This window comes from Alosa pseudoharengus, unplaced genomic scaffold (assembly GCF_046254945.1).
Source record: "Alosa pseudoharengus isolate Yale_2024_CS ecotype anadromous, Long Island Sound unplaced genomic scaffold, YU_APseudo_1.1 YU_APseudo_1.1_scf_8, whole genome shotgun sequence".
Lineage (NCBI taxonomy): Eukaryota > Metazoa > Chordata > Actinopteri > Clupeiformes > Clupeidae > Alosa > Alosa pseudoharengus.
The window spans coordinates 18,072,839-18,082,838 of record NW_027468870.1 but is presented as its reverse complement, the minus strand read 5'-3'; the positions used below and the strand labels follow the sequence as shown (position 1 = coordinate 18,082,838).

At 41.1% G+C, this 10,000-nt stretch overlaps 1 long non-coding RNA gene across 1 annotated transcript in view; it reads left to right on the top strand.

Annotated features, from left to right (window-relative positions):
- The window catches only part of LOC143112824 (uncharacterized), a 51,042-nt gene that overhangs the window by 39,052 nt on the left and 1,990 nt on the right, over positions 1–10,000 (top strand). Inside the window, exons 6-7 of the long non-coding RNA XR_012984797.1 lie at positions 7,456–7,524; positions 7,899–8,017. This is a non-coding gene — a long non-coding RNA (uncharacterized LOC143112824). The remainder of the gene's footprint in view (positions 1–7,455; positions 7,525–7,898; positions 8,018–10,000) is intronic.

The following is a 10,000-nucleotide window of genomic DNA, read 5'->3' as shown; positions in this document are numbered from 1 at the left end:
GTAGTGTGATTTCTTCTTTTTCATCTCATTCACGCTTTGCCTCTCTCTCTCTCTCTCTCTCTCTCTCTCTCTCTCTCTCTCTCTGCCTCTCTTATTCTCTTTCATCCACTTGTTCACTCACTCTCTCAGTATTGTTTTCTCTCTCTCTCCCTCACTCTCACTACTGCTGTCTCACTCATTCACTCACTCACTCAGTCGCTTGCTTGAGGTCTTGATTTTTCATTCATTTTCTCTGGTGCTCCCCTCTCTCTCTCTCTCTCTCTCTCTCTCTCTCTCTCTCTCTCTCTCTCTCTCTCTGTCTCTGTCTCTCATGCAGCGCTTGCTTTCTTTCTCTTTTTCTCTTTCTCTCCTTCTCACACACACGCTCTTTCTGTACCTCTCTGTCTCTCTCTCTCGCTCTCCCCATCCCCTGCTGGTGGGGAAGTGATTTGTGTGTGTTTGAGTGTGTGTGTGTGTGTGTGTGTCTGTGTGTGTCTGTGTGTGTTTTGTCTCATGTCTGCGCATATATGGACAGCATCTGGCGGCAGCTCCTCGGCTCCACGCGGGATGTATGGCGTTTGCAAGTGCTTCTCTTTATATCTCTGCCACGGCAAGACTTACGGGACTGGCGCTTGCGTCCATCACAAGCACAACTCCATACCGAGTGAGACAGCTGCTCGCTTTGGCTGCTTTTTCCGTCGAAAATGCCATTTTTTGATGCATTTTCAAAGGATGTTACAGTAGTTTGAGATATTGTAATATGGTAAAAATATTGCTATATATATTTTTTTTTTTCCGTCCAATGGATTTCCGTTTTGTCTTGTTTGGAGTTGGAGTTCTGTGGTTTTGGCATTTTGAAGGATTTATAACAATCAAGGGATTGATATTATAATACCAGTACAGTGGGTTAATTGCACTAATTGAAATTATCCAGATTTCTGAGAAAATTGTTTTATAAAAGAGGAATCATTAGAAGTGTGTAATTTTCTGTTGTGTGTGTGTGTGTTGGGGGGTGGGGGGGGGCGTGAGAGTTAGTGGGTGTATTTATGGGCATCTGTGCCATTTGGCATCATATGTTGGTGCCAGTCTCCTCTTGCCCTCGGGCAATGGGCATGCCTGTCTCTGCAGCTGCAGGGCATCTCCCTGGCACTTCATTTCTTGGCATCACCTGTTGCTGTGTAGCATGGCGATATGCCGCGGACCAATCACTCATTCTCAGATTCGCCCGCTGATTTTTCCTGCTTAGACAACAAAGCCAGACTTTTCTGCCTTGCTTTCATTCAAAGTAGTGCAAGACATGCAACTCCTTTTATTTGTTTTGGTTTACAGCGGAAGCCATGGAAATGGGGGTGAGGGGGGTAGAGGGGGTAGAAATTTGTTGAAGAGTGATTTGTCAAACAGTGAAGAAATGCTTTGACATTATCTAAGTCTTTAATCAAACCGGTAGACCCTCCTGCTCTTTGAAGTTTTTTTTTTCTTTTTTTTTTTTCTTTTGAAATGTGCCAGCAATGAAGGGGTTAACTGGTCTGTGAATTCTTGATTGCCAACTCCCAGGCAGAAGACTAGTCCAGCTCTGAGCCATCTGTGCTGGGCTGGGCCGGGCGTGTGTCTGCCTCTCTCCGGCTCGGAGCTCCTCGAGCTGTGGTTAGCCCTGCCCAGTCACGTGACTTCTCTGAAAATCCCCCCTCCCTCTCCGGGCCCCTGTGTTTCCAGTAAACTGTTTGAAAGGAGGGGGGTGACTCAGACTCAGAATAGAACCAGCTTCCCTTCAACCACAGCTTGTTAAAGAATTTGTCAACGTGGACTCCAGGGCGTGCATTTTTTTTTCTCTCTCTCTCTCCTTCTCTCTCTCCTTCTCTCTCTCTCTCTCTCCCTCACTCTCTCTCTCCCTCTAACTCTTTTTTTCTTTCTCTGTCTCTCTCATTCGCTTACTCTGTCACTCTCTCTTCTCCCTCCTGCTCTCTTGTTCTCTTTCTCTCCTCTCTCTGTCTTCTTCCCCCTGTTCTTTTCCCCTTCTCTCGCTCTGTTTTTCTTTTTTGCTCCTTCAGTCTTTCTCTGTTCTGCTGTTGTTTTTTTTTTCTTGCGATAGATAGGTTTGATTTTTTTTAACGCCCTCGGCAGTAATTGCATCAGGCACTTTTAATTACTTCACTTCCTGTCCCGGTTTTTGTGTGCGTGCGTGTGTGTGTGTGTGTGTGTGTGTGTGTGTGTGTGTGTGTGTGTGTGTGTGTGTGTGTGTTTTGTGTGTTTTGTGTTTGTGTGTGTGTGAGAGAGAGAGAGAGAGAGAGAGAAGGTGCATATTCGTATTCGTAGGTATCTGTGTGTGAGTGTGTGCGTGAGAGAGATACATTAATGTGACTGATCCTGATACTTAACAGTCATGTAGAAAATCAGATAAAGTTCATTTCACTCTCTCTTGGACCAGACAGAAAAATTCATTCAGAAAACAAAGAAATTACAGTATGTTAATCATACTTAAGTCTCAAGTTATAACCTCTAGATCACATACTCCCAGCTGTAGGTGAAATTAATTTAGCATCTATTTCTTGAGTAGATGCATATCAAAGTATTACAGAGTTGTTTCCTTCCTTAAATTACTATCATGATCATAGATACTATACTGTATGTACTTGCAAAATCCATGGTCAACATGGTTTTACAGTAAAGTAAATTAAATTCCTGTTCCTTTGAAGGGACTTCCCCGTGAGAATGCCATAAAGTAAATTCAAACATAAGTACGTTGTTATCTTTGTTTCTGCGCATACAAAGAGAGGAATTCTGTTTATATAAGCTGTAATTTACATTTCAGGCAGAGTTCTGAATAGGCACCAGTATATCATTAAATATGTGGTGGGATCACAGAGGTCTCTTCGTTTTTTCTCCCTTTCTTCTGTCCTTTTACGTCAGCCCTCGTCATTGCTTTTGGCAGGAGGATTTGGTTGGGATTCAAACTGTAGGCTCAGAACTTGCATTAAATACTGACTGGATTGTTCTGGGTTATTAAAATGAGCCGTCTAAGATAGAGCGCAGGTGTGGGAGGAAATTTGCAAAAAAATTGCAAATAAGAGTCATTAAGCGTGAATGAAACGGAAAGGTAACCTCCCCTCCACAAAAAAACAAAACAAAAATAAAGTGCTGAATCACTTTTAAAGTAAGAGCATGACAAAGCACATCAAAGACAGAGTCTCCGAATGTTTTGTTGACACAAAAAGCTGAGACGTCGGAGAGAAGAAAAGCGCCGGCTGATGAGACGCGGGAGACAAACATGTGTGCAGGAAAAGAGCTGAGTAGAGCTGAGCAGGGAGCCAGGGGCTGGAGGCGTCCTCCCATGCTCTTAATGACGGGGAGCCTTGACAAGATCTCCCAACATTTAATTGCTCTTAAACCGCGCCCCGGAGTTGTGGGGTGGGGTGGGGGTGTGGTAGAGGAGTTTGGGGTGATGGTGAAGGAAGGGCGGGGGGGGGGTTGTGCAGGAGGGGAGGCGCGGCGCTGTATTGGTGCGGGACCGGTGCAGGCTGACGACGGCTGTTGCCAAGATGGTAATTTTCCATGAACCGGCGAGAGGAGGGTGTGGCTTGTGCATCTACCAAAACTCCCTCCGGATGATCGGCGCTGTTGTGGCTAAGAATCGCTGTACAAAAAGAAAGAAAGCATACAAAAGCCAAGGAAAAAGGAAGAGGAAAGAAGGAAACACACACACATACACACACACACACACACAGGCAGCCCTTTCAATTCTGATGTGCTGGTATTGCTTGACATGAACATGAACAGTATGGTCTTAGGCTATCATCTTTACAGAGGAAGTGCCTTTGTGGGCATTGTTTCATGCTGTGGAGGATGGCGTTCATCATGTGTCGGTGGTGGCCTTTCAGGGACAGGATGGGTCAAACGCTTTTCAGTGACTCACTGGCTGGGTTTCCAGTGACACCATGGCACAGAGAGAGAGAGAGAGAGAGAGAGAGAGAGAGAGAGAAAGACAGAGAAAAATCCCACAACAAAGTCAAAATATGGACAAAAGAAAAAAAAATAGGAGCCAGAGGAAGGGGGAAGGAAAAATTCTGCTGTACACGGCATTCAACGGTACACCGTCACGCTACACAGAGCCCCACCACCGCCACCTCAACCACCTTCACCACCCACACACAACACACACAAGACCCACACGCCTCAAAACTCAAATCCCCGCCATTCAAGACACAAGTGTCAGAGGAGTCTGTCTTTATGGTGAGCTCTTCATCTGACTGCTGTGAGGATAACAAAATAGCAAATGAGTCTGTCATCAGACTCCACCATCAGATACTGAGGGCATCGTCCCAAACAGAGTCATCAGATAATGCTGTCTGGCTCGCTGATAGCAGCGGATCAACTTTGCATCAAATAATCAGGTGCTGACACTTGATTTCCTAGTGCCTTGGCCTGGCTGGGACTGTGCTGGATTTGGGCTGGGGCTGGGGCTGTCAGAGCCATCTTATGTGATTGTGGTCTCATGGATGGCCCAGTGCTGATCATGTTTCAAACTATACACATTCCAATGCACTGAGCTGAGACTGTACCGTTTGTGTGACTCGTGTTGTCCTGGCTGAAATCAAAGAGTACTGGTGTGTATGTATAAGGAAAGACTTATCCCATTGGGCGGCAAGGGAGTTTCAAATTCAAACTGGGCCAATAAGATGTCTGACCGTTAACCCCCCTCCCCCTCACTCCCACCTTGTGCTCAGTATTACTCATTTGATGACCATTTTAGGTATGAGAAGAGTCATAAACCTTCCCTCCATCACAGCTACCATAATCACAAAAGAACCATTCAAACATCTATTGTTTATGTTCAAACAAAACAAAAAAACACATAGTTGATTCATGAAATATCATTCCTGACTTTATCATAATATTAGATATGCTTATGTTTGTGTAATCTGAGGATTGATGTGATTGAGGAGCTGTGGAAACTCTTATCATATCTCTTCAGAAAGCTGTTGCTCAGTCAGGACGGGAGAGATTCTGTTGTTTTCTTAGCCTTACTGTAAGGGCTTGAACGTGAAAAGGTGTTCTGTGATGTGTTTAAATCCAGGAGTTGATTGATGTTATAGTCCACAGTTTGAAATGTAGGTGTTTGTAAATATAATGTTTATTATAATGTTATGTTTATCTAATCACCCATTACCAATGCATAGATATAAAATAGTTGTATTTATTTCATATCAAATAATTTTATGAAGTCTTTTTTTTAGTCTGGTTATTAAAATGCCAAAAAAATGCATTCATAACAACATTGCTTTGTTTCTTGAACTCTGTGTGTGTGAGTGAGTGTGTGTGCATTGAGAACATTTTTTTTATCAATCCTTTCCAATAATTTACAAGGTTGTTTTGCTTTGAAAAGCTAATGAACCACTCAAAATAACCAATTATACTTCAGTTTCAGATTACAGATTGTCTCATTGCAAGAACACTTGCACATAGAGAGTCAGAATTGTACTGTTTCACTGCAGCACAGAAATAACACACAGACACATGCAACATTGAAGCACTATAGGAGGAACACATATTACTACAAATTATTTTTAATTCATTTAAATAAAAATCTAACTGTATGCAAAGGCTTTTCCCTCTTACATCCAAGCCTAAAGGCAAGCATTAGTTCAGATGCCTTAAGGTTTTGAAGAAATAACCCCTTACATCAAGTTCCCATAAATTTGCATTGAAGGAAAAAAAAACATACCCTTCTCCCACCTCTTCCCAGAAGAGGTATCTTCAGGAAAATTGCTTGTCATTCTTTTTGAATAAGAGCTTTTTGTTCAGGCAGGAGAAGGGAACATGTTGAGAATCAGAAGATCTCTCTGTGACTCACTGGAATGGCCCAGATGGATGCCCATGTTCTGTTTTCCCTTCCTCTGCCTGCCCAATAATAATGGAATTTAAGTGACATAGAAAGAGCTGCTGTCAGTGATGGTAAGGGTTAAAGTTTTACTGGTGCATTTTTTGGAGGGGGTTGTGGTGGTGGGGTGGGGGGATTTACCTATTCACACATAGGGCAATGTGGTGAACAGGACAGTAAGAATGACAGACAATGCATGGTTGATTGAATCACTGAGAGAAAAGTAAAACTAATGTTTTAAGAGGTGTTGCATATAGGGATATAGACAAGGGCTGTGCTGTGAAATCTTAAACTGGAAACTTTTCTCACAAAATGCTAAACATATGGACTGTAGACATGTGTAAATAGTTTAAAGGGTTAAATCTGAAGTATTAATTGCATGTCTTGAGCCAGCTGTGTCTCGGGTAATTTAGGTTTGTTTCAGTTCAGTTGCTTCTGTTTACACAGCCTCAGAAGGAAATATGAACAAGACTGCAAATGAATATGACACAAACTTAAAAATCCTACAGTTGTGAAAAATTTAACATGGGGCGCAATTGTGTGCCTGTGCACATTTTTTATAATCTGAAATTAGGGTCATCTGGATTGAAATCTGTTTTTGATCTTGGAAATCTGACTCTGACTGAGTGATTTTATTTGCCCTCCCAGACGTTTAAAAGTGAATATGTAAAATCGAATTCGAAACAAATTTGTAGCATCTAAGTAATTAGTCTGTACAATGTACTGACTTTAATTATAGATGGTTTGCACACATAAAAACTATGCTTAATTGAAAATTATAGCCTAAACTGACTCAGTGTTCTTCAACAAGTATTATGTTTGATATAGATTCTACATGGTGAATTGTGCTGCTGTTTGTCCAAAATCTGTGCAACCTTCTGGGTCTGAAATAAAGGCTTGATTCATGCACCAATGAATATAGTTACACACTACTCATTTTATATGATGAACTTTTTTGTTTAAATAAATCCTGAATGATTTAAAGATGTTGACAGAGCAGTCTTGCATAAATGGTTATTTAAAATATTAACCTCTGCTCAAAGTCATCCTTGTGAATTTATTCGTTAGGAAAGATATTAAAAACTTGTTTTACAGTGGTCTTGGAGTGTCTATCAGACCTAACGAACTAATATATTTATGTGTTTAAATGACATGAAAAAGTCAAGCATTTCAATGGAGAGGGGGAGTGGTATCGTATCGGTGCAAAAAATGACTCAACCAGTGTTTTAAAATCACCAATTTTGTCTGATGTCAAAACAATCTCCTGAACTATTATATGCTATTATTTTTTTTTTATTATTTATTCCTAAAACATAGATTTTGCTGTTTATCTGATATGCCCTTAATTGCATACTGTTAGAATTCACAACCAAAACAGGTATCTTTGATTTGCATTGACAAATGCTTATCTAAAATAAAATAATTTTTACTTTAACCTACAAAATGTTTTCCTTTCCATTTTGTATCTTTTAAGAGGTTGGTTGTAAAATTGTGTGTGTTCGTGCAGGCATATAAATTATATTTTGAACACTGACTCTCTTAAGAGGATGAATTATTAACAGGTCATTAACTACAATTTTGGCCATTGTTCTCATTTACAGGACTTTGCCACCGGAATAGTGAGCTGTCCAGAAAACAGTACAGTCTCTGGAATTCTAGCCTATGCTTCTGTAAGTTTCTGAAGTAATATAATCTGTATTGTACCACCTGTAGTTGTCTCCAATAATTGTAGTGACTCCAACATAAAATCTTTGTCTATATAATGATTTCCTATTGCCCTAGAATTTTCTTTACAGTAAGCTTTAAATGAAACGATCTGTCATCTTACAATTCTTTATATTTTTCTGGCATATGAGTGATGGCAAAGGTCATTTTATTTGGTTTTTCCTTTACTGGGGGAAACTAAAAAACTTAAATTATACCCCTCTGAAAAACTGAATAACCACAAGAATTGTAAATTAATTCTATATATAAATGTATATTAATAAATAAATAATGATATTAATGTAAAATTGCATTACATAAATGTCTTATTTGCTTGTAGATTCCAAATCCACTATTTGACCTGGCAGGGATAATATGTTGACATTATCTTGTACCTTTTCAGACTTTTTCTGGGGCGATTCTTTGATTGGGAAATCTATTGTGAAAAGGCACACTCAGGTGAGGATGTTGGTTTTATGATTTTTACTATAAAGCGATATTCATCTGATCAACAATTATTTCTTTATATGTATACTTGTTGAATAATGTTGTTGAAGTGCTGAAATGTTTGAATGCATTTGAAGTATTATTGCATTTCTTATAAGCTGTTTTGAATAAATTTGGCTGGGCTTTCCTTTCAAATATGCATTTTCTTAATGTACATAAGACAAACTGTACAGTCAGCTTCAATTTGTCTGTCCAGTTGGTCTTTAAAAGATTATGCTGGTGATGTTCCATTACCCAACCCTTATAAGGAAGCCATTTTGTGTGTACTTCCCTACTATCGTCCTCCATTTTGTTGCATAAGCTGCTGAACAGCTCAAAGAATACTCCCCTGGGCATTCCAGAATGTAGCCAACGAGGTTGAAACTTGAGACAGTGGATTGAAAATATTGCTGAGAGATTAACAGTTTCACGATGGGGTGCCCCTGTGTAGAGAAAGGGGGGAAATGTTTTAAATATGAAGATCCAAATGCCTCTTTGCCCCCTTTGCAAAAGAGATGTCCAGCTGTGTTGCCTAAATATGGGTAAAAAAAATATGTATGCCAATACATTTTCATTGCCCATCTTTCATTAACTTCCCCTTGTCTTACTGAACATTACTTGTCATGTACAACAGTTTCTTTATTGAACTTTTCAATGGGGAAAGTTTCGGATTACTCCATCACCTGTGGGACAAGCAGGTCTCAGTCTTACTAATGTACTTGTGTAGGGTCACTGCTACGGCGTTTCTCTGGAATGTCATGCTAACTCATGGAGTGATTCATATCTGAAGATGCACAGGCACACAGAGCGAAGGCGGTGGATTATTAGTTTTCACTTTATATTATTAGTCGTTAGCTTTTGTCTCATAACTGGCAAGCACATGCACACAAAGACACAAGTGCTCAGACACACAAACACACACACACACACACACACACACACACACACACAGAGAGAGAAAGAGAGAGAGAGACGCACGCACGCACCCATCTTTGATTAGTTGCTGCTGTGTCAGAGAGACAAATAATGTACACTGGGCCTTGAATGGCCTGAATAAGCCCAGTTTATAAAGTGCACTTGCCAGCTAGGGCATTGAAGTGTTTGCCGTTTGCGTGGGGGGCTTGAAACAACAGAAGAGCGGGAGAATGCGCTAGAAAGAGCAGGTGAACTGAGCTTCGCTGGCCCTGGCTGTGCACACACACAATGAGAAGCCTGCTGGCCTTTGATCACGGATGCCCGCTGCGTGGGCGTGAATCCCCTGTAGATCATGTCTCAGTGCCTCAGTGACCATGATTCACCTGCAGATCAGGTGTGCAGAGACACACGATACCTGCCAGCTCAGAGTGACACACCGTTTGTGTCACCTGTGTGTGTGTGTGTGTGTGTTGTTTCTTAATCACAATGCTTGACCTTCCTCCGAACATAATTGCTCATTGTCATTGTGAAGGTGACATTCTGTTTAGCTATGCTGCTTGTAAAAAATATTGGCTGTGTCTTACTCACTGTCTCCGACCTGATAACAACAAAGGCCAATAAGCTGGTTTCCATCTGTCCAATCATGTGGTGCTTGTGGTGACCGAGACCCAGGGCACCGCCTATAAGCTTTCAACCTTAAAACACTCCAAAACTGCCTGTTAAGCACATGTATTACTTTTCACTCCTTTCACAAATCTCTTTTTTTTAATCTACCTCACCTGAAGATTGTTATACACAAACAGAAGGAGAGGTAGACCATAAGTAACGTACGGCATCCCTGCACAGGAGGCGCGTTTAGAGAAGAGAGATGCTGTGTATGGTTGACCATAAAGACGCCCGTCTGGACCCTTGACACAGACGTCTCTGTTCTCCCTCTCTGTCCTCTCACTAATGCCTCAGTTCAGCTGGAAGACTGGAAAGAACATGCTCAAATGGGTTACTGTAGAGCAGTCTTGATGACTACCTATCATCACGTTGAAG